Source organism: Dendrobates tinctorius, unplaced genomic scaffold (assembly GCF_039654945.1).
Source record: "Dendrobates tinctorius isolate UK_male_01 unplaced genomic scaffold, ASM3965494v1 ptg000232l, whole genome shotgun sequence".
Classification (NCBI taxonomy): Eukaryota; Metazoa; Chordata; class Amphibia; order Anura; family Dendrobatidae; genus Dendrobates; species Dendrobates tinctorius.
The window spans coordinates 1,597,254-1,609,692 of NW_027361899.1; the positions used below are offsets into that span (position 1 = coordinate 1,597,254).

Sequence of the window (12,439 nt, forward strand, 5' to 3'; positions counted from 1 at the left end):
GCGACTTACGCGCCAAAGTCGCGTTTCAAAAGTTTGTTTTGCGCTCTTTTTCAGCCAATCAGGATCCACGGACACTGTGGGCAACGTGATGACATAGGCAGGGGTCACCACCATCTTTCAGAAGGGCATGCAAGTGATTGGCTTGCTTTGGTGGGCGTCACTGTGTGTGCAGTGCAAGGGGAGGCTATATTGTGGTGTATCAGTGGTGTTGGTTGTTGGGCTGCCTTCTAAGGCTTCCTGACACGCTGACATTGCTGTTTACCCACTGCTCCGCAAACTGCTTTTTTAAAAGCAATCCAATCTCCCTTATCCTCTCGTCACTTTGGTCACAGGCAGCTGTGCCATCGAGCGTGTCACATAGCGCTCAGATATCAGTGGGCCGCACACAATCCACAAGTGTCCAGTGTCCAAAAGTGTACGCAGAGATTCAAAATCTCCATTATCCTCTCGTCACTTTGGTCACAGGCAGCTGTGCCATCGAGCGTGTCACATAGCGCTCAGATATCAGTGGGCCACACACAATCCACAAGTGTCCACTCTCCACAAGTGTACGCAGAGATTCAAAATCTCCATTATCCTCTCGTCACTTTGGTCACAGGCAGCTGTGCCATCGAGCGTGTCACATAGCGCTCAGATATCAGTGGGCCTCACACAATCCACAAGTGTCCACTGTCCACAAGTGTACGCAGAGATTCAAAATCTCCATTATCCTCTCATCACTTTGGTCACAGGCAGCTGTGCCATCGAGCGTGTCACATAGCGCTCAGATATCAGTGGGCCGCACACAATCCACAAGTGTCCACTGTCCACAAGTGTACGCAGAGATTCAAAATCTCCATTATCCTCTCATCACTTTGGTCACAGGCAGCTGTGCCATCGAGCGTGTCACATAGCGCTCAGATATCAGTGGGCCGCACACAATCCACAAGTGTCCAGTGTCCAAAAGTGTACGCAGAGATTCAAAATCTCCATTATCCTCTCGTCACTTTGGTCACAGGCAGCTGTGCCATCGAGCGTGTCACATAGCGCTCAGATATCAGTGGGCCTCACACAATCCACAAGTGTCCAGTGTCCACAAGTGTGTGCAGAAATTCTAAAACTCCCCTGTCCTATAGACACCTTGTACCTTGTTTTACATTACTATATAGTTTGTTGGATTTTGTCTACATTTCTACCAAAAATGAGGAAGGCTGGTGGAAGAGGCCGTGGAATTGGGCGGGGGTTGGCAGCTGGTAATGATGGTGTTGGTGGTGGATCTGATGGTAGTGGCAAGAGCAAAATAGGACCGAATGCAGGAGGTGTTGAGCCTGCGTCATCGTCTGGCTACATAAGGCCTCGAACGCTTAGTTTTCTAGGAGTTGGCAAACCGCTTTTAAAGGCAGAGCATCAGGAAAAAGTTTTGTCTTACATTGCTGACTCAGCCTCCAGCTCTATCGCCTCCTCTTCTTCAGTTGTAAAAAGTAAAAGCACTGAGTCGTCATTGGAGGCTCATGTTCATGAACCACACCTTTCCTTGTGTCCTTCACCCCAACCAAGATTGAAGGATGACGCAGGCCATACTACTGATTACTCCATGGAGCTGTTTTCACATACCATGCCTGGATTATCAAGTCAAATGGTGAATTACCCAGGCCAAGATGAATCTGACATGGAGTGCACTGATGCACAGCCGCTGATGGATGATTCTGCTGGTACATTCACTCAGAGCACTACATTGTCCTCGCAGTGTACAGAGCCAGATTCTGACCCTGATGAGACTCAGGTGCCCCTTCCCGCACACTATACCACCATACACGGTGACACAGAGAAAGGTGCACATGACATAGAAGAGGAGGTGATGGATGACCCAGTTGTTGACCCAGATTGGCATCCATTGGGGGAAGAGGGTGCTGCTTCCAATAGCTCAGATGAGGAGCATCCACAGCAGACATCGACATCGCAACAGCTGTTATCTGGCAGGCCCGGAGCACTCCAAAGACAGGTTCCAAACATCAAAAGAGTTGCTGGACAGCTTGTCCAGAGGGTCAAAAGATCACAGCGTGCTAGGCCGCAAAATGTCTGCCAAAGTAGGAAGAGTGCAGTGTGGCAGTTTTTTGAACAAAATCCTCATGATCAGGCCAAGGTTATCTGTAAGAAGTGCGCAAAGACCTTTAGCCGAGGGAAAAATCTGAAAAATTTGAATACCAGTTGCATGCTTAGACATTTAACCAGCATGCACTTGCAAGCGTGGACACAACACCAAACCTCAAGTGCCACATGTGCAACTGATCACAACGAAGGTAGTCAGCAACGCTACATTGTTTCCCCCACTGTAAGCACACCGGTTAGCACAGCAGCAAATGTTGAGGTGTCGTTGCAAGGCCACAGCAGTCAGGGAATCCCACTGTTATATCAACGAAAGACTGATTCTAGGCCATCAGAAAGAACACCAACTCCATCACCATCATCAACCCTCTCTCAGTCCGCCCTGTCCACCGCTACTTCCACCATATGCAGCTCTCAAGTCCAGCTCACCCTCCCAGACACTATGAGTAGGTCAAGAAAGTACTCAGTCTCTCATCCGCGTACACTGGGTTTGAACGCCCACATTGCCAAACTAATCTCGTTTGAGATGATGCCCTTTCGGTTGGTGGAAAGCACAGCTTTCCGCGAACTCATGGCCTATGCAGTACCACGCTATGACCTACCCAGTCGCCACTTCTTCTCTCGCAAAGCCATCCCAGCCCTCCACCATCATGTGAAAGACCGCATTGTCCATGCACTCAAGCAGTCAGTGAGCGGAAAGGTGCACCTCACAACTGATGCATGGTCCAGTCGGCATGGCCAGGGCCGTTACGTGTCCATCACTGCGCACTGGGTTAATGTGGTGGATGCAGGGTCCACAGGGGACAGCGGTGGTGGGACAGTGCTGCCTAGCCCACGGTCTAGGAAACAGTTGGCTGTAGGCGTTCGACCCTCCTCCTCCTCCTCCTCCAGAAGCGACAGCTCGTCCACAGAGCGCAGTCGTACGAGCACTCCATCTGCAGCTGCCACTGTTGCACACGATGTGTCCCCCTATCAAGCAGCTAGTGGAAAGCGTCAGCAGGCTGTGTTGCAGATGATGTGTTTGGGCGACAGACACACCGCCGAGGTGCTGGCCGAGTACTTGAAGCGACAAACTGAGTCATGGCTGGGCAGTGTACATCTTGAGGCAGGCAAGGTAGTTAGTGATAACGGCCGTAATTTTGTGGCAGCCATAGCCCTTTCAAAACTCAGCCACATACCTTGCTTGGCTCACACCTTGAACCTGGTGGTGCAGTGCTTCCTCAGAAATTATCCGGAGTTAACAGCCCTGCTCCAGAAGGTGCGAAGACTGTGCGCGCACATCCGCCGGTCGCCTGTACACTCCGTTCGTATGCAGAAGCTGCAGCGATTGCTCCACCTTCCCAACCACCGCCTCATTATCGACATTGCAACAAGGTGGAACTCCACCCTGCACATGCTGGAGCGGCTGTGCCAGCAGAGGAAGGCCATAATGCATTTCTGGGAGGATACACGGCCAGGCACTTTGAGAGCAGACATGGAGTTGACAGGTGTGCAGTGGTCAAAGCTGAAAGACCTCTGTAAAGTCCTTCAGTGTTTTGAGGAATGCACACGGCTGGTAAGCGCAGACGACGCCATCCTAAGCATGAGCATCCCACTTATGCGTCTGCTCATGCAAACTTTGACGCACATTAAGGAGCAGGCGTCTGCAGCCAATGTTGATGAGGAGGAAGAGGAGGAGGGAATCCTTGATGACATTCAGCCATTGTCTGCTCAGGGACCTCTCCTGGACGAGGTGGAGGAAGAAGAGGAGGAGGAGGATGATGGGGATGATTACTTAGGGGAGGAGGATGCATCTTGTGGGGCAAGTGAAAATGTTGGCGTTTCAAGGTCTGGTACAGGGTTTGTGCGTGACTGGAGGGATGTGGATTTGCCAGAAAGTGCCCCTCCAACCAGCACTCGCAGTGCATCATTGACACCGGGAACATTGGCCCACATGTCAGATTATGCCTTGCGGATCCTAAAAAGGGACCCCCGCATTGCCAAAATGATGAACGATGACGACTACTGGTTGGCCAGCATCCTGGATCCACGCTATAAAGGCAAATTACAAAACATCATGCCACAGGAGAACCTTGACCTAATATTGGCTAATAAACAAGCAACTCTGGTAAATCGGTTGCTTGAGGCATTCCCAGCACACAGCAGCGGTGATGGTTCTCACACGAGCCGTACGGGCTGGAGGCAGCTTGGCAGAGGTGTTCGTGGTGCACACAGCAGAAGTGGCGTTGGAGACAGGGGTTTCATGACAATGTTGTGGACTGATTTTTCAAATACCGCTCACACAACTGGTAATACTGCATCGATGGAAAGTGACAGGAGACAGCAGTTGTCAACTATGGTTACAAACTACTTTTCCTCCCATATCGATGTTCTCCCACACAGGTCATTCCCCTTTGACTATTGGGCCGCTAAACTGGACACCTGGCCTGAATTGGCACAATATGCCTTACAGGAGCTCGCTTGCCCAGCTGCAAGTGTGCTATCGGAAAGAGTCTTCAGTGCAGCTGGATCAATCCTGACAGAAAAAAGGACCCGTCTGTCTACCCAAAATGTGGATGATCTAACCTTCATTAAAATGAACCACGCATGGGTTTCCAAGGATTTTGTCCCACCTTCCCCTGATGACACATAGGGTGACAGAAAAATGGCTTGCTTTGGTCCACCTCTTCCTGGTACTTCACCTATTTCGCCTTTTGCATCAGTTGAATGTCCAACATCAACATATGCCACTTTCTAAAACTCCCTAACTGTGCTGCCTCCCCCCCCCCATGGCCGGGGTCACCACCTACCGCACGACACCGTGCGAGTGCCGTTGCCCTGGACAGGTGGGTAGGCCGACTCTTGGGAGCGGGCACTGGCACAGGGTCCCTCATAGTGCAATCAAGTGTCTCTGACGGTGGTGGTGCACACCCGCCGTCAGACACACCGCTGTACTATGAGGGGCCCAGTGCCAGTACCGACGCCCACGAGTGTGCCCCCCTTGCTTGGCCAGGGCCCCAGCATTTGCAATCTTTACCTCTCCCTGCTCCTCCGCTGTGTAATCTGGGCCGTCAAATCCATACTGTGCCTGACACCGTCTGAGCCTGCCTCCTGATGTATAGACATATATTTTGAATGTGTACGCTATCCATACATGTTGTCGGGATCCCTCAGATTACTCTTTCATCTGAAGGACCGATGTTCTTAGGTGTGAAGCATCATATGTCTCTAATTAAATCAGCTCCGTCGAGAAGAACTACACAGACACCAGCTGTATAAAACCACTCGGGATGCCTCTCAAGACGCCTCTGGCTTATCAGTTAGGCTTCCGTCTTTTATAGTAAAGAATTTAAACATTTACAGACATGCGCAGTACAAATGATTTTACAACTTGTTTTAGACAAAGAAAGTCATTTAGGCGAAAAAGCAGAGGTATTTGACCTTGGTTCACAAGGGAGATGTCTGAGACATCTCCTCGAAGAACAGATAAGGTTTTAAACAAGAGAATGCAACATAGACAGAACTCAATTTAACTCCTTCAGTTCCTATCATTCCCCCCTTTGACATCTTCATTTTCCACAATCTGGAACACTGGATCCTGCAACAACAGCGGATAGTGGCTCGTTCACCAGGTACTATCCCAGGCCGACGGGTTGCCCAAGGGAGACAGGTCTTCTACCTTCTCCATCCCCCAGATACTGAAGCCACGTCCATCATTGCAAGAGTACGCTCCTTCATGCCAGAAATGAGATGTCAATCTAGGACTCAAAGGAATAATAGTTAAATTCTTGTTGTTTACAGTCAAACTTCCTTATCTATTTCTACATCTTTTCTTGCATACAGAGATACACCAAAAAACAAGTTTCAATAGCACATATATTACGAAGATACAAACAACAATACGTAATAGACTTAGTATAATCCCAGCTATCCAGCCTCCAATACCCTTAAACCAATTAGCTGGATTAAGAAAGGAGAATGTATCTGACCACCAACTATCCTTAGTACGATCATTGTCTTTATCGTACTGATCTCTAAGTTTTTGAACATCCTCTATTTTTGATCTTAACTTTAAACTACTGTTGGGATCTATATAATGACAGCAAGCTGGTCCGATGACTTGACACATACCTCCTTGCGCTGCAGTTAAATAATCTAATACTATGGTATGCTGATTAGTGGCTATGATGAGCTGATTTTGGACAGCAACGGTGGTGTTCAATATCTCCAATATATCCCATATTTGGTCATCTAAGTAATCTGTAGCCCTGACTAATTTATCCCACATTTGAGTGATCATAGGATAAATAAAAATAGAGCTGACAATTTTATTAGCCACACTCATCTGCACTATATGTGGTCTCCCAGAGGGACGAGGTGTATTGTCAGCAGCTCTTTTGTACAACGTGTGTTTAGGTATGCTCTGAGTACTCAACTGGTCATTCGGAATAACAAAGGTAGCTGGAGTCAAACGACCCAGAGTACAAGCACCTTTTACCCCTACTGGCAACCATTTATATGCATTGTCTCCACATACCCAGAACATGTCACTAGGTAGGTCCCATAGGGCTGAATGTTGTAATACCAGTCTATGAACTAAATCTATGAACGCAGATACATTCTGAAGCATACACCAATTTGGAAGTTGTCCTAAAGGGCTACACTACCCTACATCGGGATTTCCACAGGTGGGAGTTCCTTTCTCATATCCAGATGACTCGTTGCAAGGTATATTACCTGAAATATTAAAACAAGTTTCATTATTGCCCTGGGGAAATAAATTGGAATACTCCCAGGACGTGTTATGCAACCTTCTTTCTAGCAGTATTGGTTTGAAGGCATCAGTAGAGTGGGAAGTTACATTAAAACTAACTTGTAGGCCATACATTGGAATTTGCCCCAGGTAGGTTAATCGAGTTCTATTCCTGGGTACCCAAGCCCCCCCTTTATATGCCAGATATTGAAGGTATGTATTACTTCCTGAAAGATTACCCTGCCACCAAGGGTATCCTACCCATCCCACAATAGGTATTCCAACAGTTGTGTTCCATAACTTCACATTATTTGTGGCATTATTAGCAAGTGTATCAGAACAACTGGTCCAGGCAAATAATTCCTCGGGTGGCATAGGAATAACAAGGAACGGAATACTAGTGGCTGATACTGGTGAATGTGTGCAGATCCAGCAAATGATTTGACCAATCATTTAGTATTTTTTCATGATGTTGTATAAACTTATTATTCAAGGACATTGGAGAATTTAGATTGTCCCACGCAGCTACCATTATTACAGATAATGCAACAAAACCAAACCAAAACATTATGCACTCTTATGCTTTGTTAACTCCTGTGGCTAGTTTGCAATGTGATGCGTGGATCCAGGTTGGTCGTCCTTCCAACTTAACAGAAGTAGGCGTTGTCAGGAGTACTTGGTAAGGTCCTTGATATCGGGGTTCAAGAGTCTTTCTGGAGTGTTTCTTGACATATACGTAATCACCAGGTTGTAGACAGTGATTCCTTCCACACTATCTGGATCTGGAGTGGAAGAGAAAACTAGAGAATGCATTTGAGTTAAATGCTTTTGCAACTGGATTACATAACTTGTCAAATTATCCACATTGAGTGTTAAGACCTGTGGGTAGTACAACCCTGTGTTCGGTGGTCTTCCAAACAGTATCTCGAAGGGTGACAGTTTAGTTTTCCCCGTGGGTGTGTACCTTACTGAGAATAATGCTAATGGGAGACACTCTGGCCATGGTCTATGGGTCTGCTCCATGGTTTTCTGTATTTTCAATTTTAGTGTCCCGTTCATTCTCTCTACCTTCCCTGAACTCTGTGGGTGGTAGGGTGTATGAAATGCTTGTTCTACACCTATCATTTGCATTACATTTTGCATTACCTCAGCAGTAAAGTGTGTACCTCTGTCTGATTCAATTGTTTCAGGGACACCGAATCGTGGTACTAGTTCCATCACCAGTTTCTTTGCAGTGGCTCGAGCTGTAGCCGTTTTCACCGGGTAGGCCACTGGCCATCCAGAGAAGAGATCTACACATACTAGGATATTTGCATACACTCCTACCTTGGTAGCTGTATGTCGTCAATCTGCCGTCTCTGAAACGGGTAGAGAGGCCTAGGTGTCGCTTTCTTAGGGACTTTTACTGTTTTACCTGGGTTGTGCTGTGCACAGATGAGGCATGATTGTACAAGTTTCGCGGCTGCGCAACTGAAGCCAGGAGCGATCCAGAAGGCATCTACCATGGCACACATGTGACTTTTTGAGGTGTGATTGGGGCCATGTGCTGCTTGCGCCATGATTGGGAACAGGGACTTTGGTGGGCACATTTTATCCTTATTCTCCCATACTCCATTTGAGTTCAGCTCAGCTCCCAGTCTCCCTCGGTGTACCTTCTCTGTTTGGGCAGCCTTTTGCTGGAGGGATTTCAGGACATCTAGACCCAATGTGGCTGGAATACGCTGACTCCCCGCCACCGTCCACTGCTCTCTCTAGGCCGCCTTGTGCTATTTTAGCAGCCTCGTTCGCCCTTCTATTGCCCTCTACCTCCACGGAGTCACCTTTTGTGTGTGCTTTTACCTTGACAATGCCAACCTGGACTGGTAACATCAATGCCTCCATCAATTGTTTCACCAGCTCTGCATTTTTAATGGGCTTCGAATCTGTGAAAATATTAGCGACTTTACCTGCAGCGGCTCTACACGCCTCAGTGAGTGCCTTCAACTCTGCCTCCTGCGCCGACATGTGAGGAGAGAGTGGTTCCGCTCGGATTACCTCATGTGAGGATACTACTGCATATCCAGTGTAGAATCGTCCATCCTGGTGGTATCTGGGGCAATCTACAAAAAAGAAACTCAAAGTCTGCATTAGGAACAGGTTTTTCATGAATGTGTGCAAACCCAACTGTCTCCTGACTCATCAGTTCTATGCAGACATGTTCATGCGTCATGTCAAAGTATCCTTCCTCACTTGCCAATACGGTCACCAATTCCCCCTTTTCTGAATCCACAGGCAGGAGGGTGGCTGGATTCAGAACGTTACATCTTTTGAGGAGTGACATACTCAGGAATTAGTAGAGCACACTCAAGTCGGAGCTGTCTGGCCATAGACAGATGTTTTGGTTGAACTTGTAGGAGTATGGCATGGATCGTCAGTGTCATCTCACATGCCTTCCCTATTACGTCTCCACTGTTTTCCTTGTGCTCCAGCATACATGACAGGTCGTTTTATTGTCCTTGTTTGCTCAATTTCTTTAGCTACCTTAAGGAGGTCTTTCGGATCTACATGTCTCCATTCAGGTCTGGCTGTCTGTACTGCGTCTCGTAAGTCTTTGTTCATACCGTCAATGAATGCATTCACCAGTATTCTAACATCAAGTGGGTTAATGCATATGTACCCCATGTCTGCCCATTTCAGCTGTAACCGTCCAAGGTATATCTCTACTTTCTCTCCTTTTTGCTGTGTCACATTAGTCAGGAGTACAGACTGCTCTGATTGTTCTACTGCAGCCCATTGTCTTAGTGACTCACAGTACGTCTCCCCAGATCGTGCAGATTTATCATCCATGCCCCAAGCCTGATTCTTTGTCACATCTGTGTGTCTTAATTATATGATCTAGTGCGTCACCTGCCTTTAAACTCATCAACCTCTCTAGGTCTGCCCAGGTACACTTATATGTTTGCTGTACTTCCTTTATGTGTCTGTAAAACGGGAATGGTTGGTCTTCAGGGGCAGGCAGCTGCTTCAGCAAAGCTAGCTGGTCAGAGGGGCTCCAGGGATAATACACCTGTATCTTTCTTATTCTAGTCACACTTCTAGGTCCTCATGGGGTTGGCCGTCTGATGTCTACTGTCAGCTTACTCCTCAAGGGCCAATGTCCCACTACCCACTATCCACACTATTATGTCAGCTTCTTATGATCTTGTCTGGATAGGATTTAGTGCAATTCTCTTAGGTCAGTAGCACAGGTCACACAAGTAGCTATTCAGTCTGGGTTTGTCTGAGTCTGACCACAGTGTTTACAAGTCCATCTGTTTTGTCTGGGTCTCTGGTTACACTTTGTCAATCAAACATTCATAATACACCTTCCACACTGCTGCACATTCTCAAGCATCATTTATTCACTTGCTATTTTCTTCCCTTGTCTGTGCCTTTTTGTACATCCAAACATTCACACTCTGGTATTTTTGCCTTTTTCAATGTTTGTCCCACTTGTTTTACTGCTTCCTTCCTTCTCTGTCTCTTGTAATTTGACACAATTTGCTATACAAATCAATCACACAACTAAAAGCAGGTTCAAACACATTAATGACCAAGCAATCACTTACAATTCCCTTCTAAATTAGGCACCATATCTTACTTTTAACTTCCAATCTTCAATTAAGTACTGTTGCTTTAAAATGCACAAATCTTTCAGCGTGTACCTTACGGATAGAATTACAGAGAATTTTGAGCACAGCTCACACTCAGCAGAGATAAGAGCGAAGGGAGAAGAAAAACTACGCAGCTCCATCCTTCACCCCTCCCATCAGAATGCAGCGTCGTCCTTCACAGAATTCTGTAGCTCTTTAGACTTATCAAAATCAATTTCCACAAAGAAACTCAAAATCACGGGATTTCACTGTAAGGGCAGATAACTGTATAATGAGATTAACCATGTCTTGCCCTTTTTCTGGCCAAATGCATTCAGGAAACTTTACAATGTAATGCCACATATAACACGAATACCTCGTTACCTTCTTCCTAAGGTGCTAACAGGCTAAATGGAGTGTCTGTTCCTCGGTGTACTACGTGTTTCGTGTACTTATATGCTATGTAGCATCCGAACAGAAATACTCCCACAACACACAGGATTGTAAATAAAGTGTCCATCTACTGGGGTTCTTCAGTCATATCCTGTCACAGGCTCATTTCACGGTCCTGTGCTCATTCGGTCACACTCTTATCTGTCACAAGGTTTATTCGTAAAGGGTGTTGATTTAAGCTTAGGCGGTGACCTCCCCGAAAGGACGCTGTCACATGACCCAGTTAGGCAATATCACCACTCTTTGAACGAATACCTACTGTGCAGCTTATTTGTCTACTTTTCACAGTCCTTTCAAATCAAAGTAGCCATTCAACAACCTCCTCTATTCCTAGTGCGGAACCGTCTATTGTGAAAAACTTGTCCGTCCGGGCTGCGCAGTATGAACTGTTCACCCAGCCTTATATTCCATAATGTCAGACCTCTCCCATTTTGATTTGCATCAGCTCTTTTTCTAAAAATAGCTGTGCACACACAGAACCTACAGTAACCTCTCATTCGAGCAGAAATTACATATGCGTGTCACACCCGATTTCCTCAGAGTTCTTATATGGACCTGATTTTACGGCCCCCTCCTCTACTAGATTCCCCTTTATACGGACCTTAGTTATAATGATAGATTATGAAGAGCAGAGAAGAGAAAAATTGATCTCTTACCTGGCCAGGTGTTTAGGTCTGCTGTTCACAATTTCATCAGTAACTGGAGTGGTCTGTAGATCGGGTAGTCTTGGAGAGGTGCCTATATCAGGTCCCTGTTTCGGGCGCCAGGAAACTGTCGGGATCCCTCAGATTACTCTTTCATCTGAAGGACCGATGTTCTTAGGTGTGAAGCATCATATGTCTCTAATTAAATCAGCTCCGTCGAGAAGAACTACACAGACACCAGCTGTATAAAACCACTCGGGATGCCTCTCAAGACGCCTCTGGCTTATCAGTTAGGCTTCCGTCTTTTATAGTAAAGAATTTAAACATTTTACAGACATGCGCAGTACAAATGATTTTACAACTTGTTTTAGACAAAGAAAGTCATTTAGGCGAAAAAGCAGAGGTATTTGACCTTGGTTCACAAGGGAGATGTCTGAGACATCTCCTCGAAGAACAGATAAGGTTTTAAACAAGAGAATGCAACATAGACAGAACTCAATTTAACTCCTTCAGTTCCTATCAATGTTATCCAGGGATACGGTACCCCTTCTAACCTTTGTGCAATGACGTGCAATCCATACTGGGCCTAACACCGTCTGAGCCTGCCTCATGTTGTATAGACATATATTTTGAATGTGTACGCTATCCATACATGTTATCCGGGGATACGGTACCCCTTCTAACCTTTGTGCAATGACGTGCAATCCATACTGGGCCTAACACCGTCTGAGCCTGCCTCATGCTGTATAGACATATATTTTGAATGTGTACGCTATCCATACATGTTATCCGGGGATACGGTACCCCTTCTAACCTTTGTGCAATGACGTGCAATCCATACTGGGCCTAACACCGTCTGAGCCTGCCTCATGCTGTATAGACATATATTTTGAATGTGTACGCTATCCATACAT

At 46.5% G+C, this 12,439-nt stretch overlaps 1 long non-coding RNA gene across 1 annotated transcript; it reads right to left on the bottom strand.

Annotated features, from left to right (window-relative positions):
• Positions 1-5,338: 5,338 nt before the first annotated feature.
• On the bottom strand, positions 5,339-10,632 carry LOC141059999 (uncharacterized). The gene is made up of 2 exons (XR_012222640.1): positions 7,393-10,632; positions 5,339-6,801 (listed from the first exon to the last, which is right to left on the bottom strand). It is a non-coding gene; the product is annotated as an uncharacterized lncRNA (long non-coding RNA).
• Positions 10,633-12,439: the final 1,807 nt, after the last annotated feature.